This window comes from Strix aluco, chromosome 12 (genome assembly GCF_031877795.1).
Source record: "Strix aluco isolate bStrAlu1 chromosome 12, bStrAlu1.hap1, whole genome shotgun sequence".
Classification (NCBI taxonomy): domain Eukaryota; kingdom Metazoa; phylum Chordata; class Aves; order Strigiformes; family Strigidae; genus Strix; species Strix aluco.
Genome location: NC_133942.1, coordinates 26,853,958 through 26,854,252, shown reverse-complemented (window position 1 = coordinate 26,854,252; position 295 = coordinate 26,853,958).

Genomic DNA, 295 nt, shown 5'->3' with positions numbered 1-295 from the left:
TAAGACATTGTTCCTGTCACCGTGATCAAAAAGAAAGGCAAAAAGAGAAACCACAAAGTAAGGAACCAAAAAATGGTTGAAAATTTCTCACTGACCTAGATTGGGATTTAAACCATGCTACTGTTGGCTGTCCAAACACTTTTCAATGGGAGGTTGTAAAAGATAGTGAATGCTTGTGAGAATGCTGTGCTCCACCCTGTAAACAAAAGCTCCTATCTTGTCACTTCTGAGGGATTTCAGTGGCTAATGAGGAATCTTACCTTGGTGTAGTATGTTGAATTTGTATATTCACTCA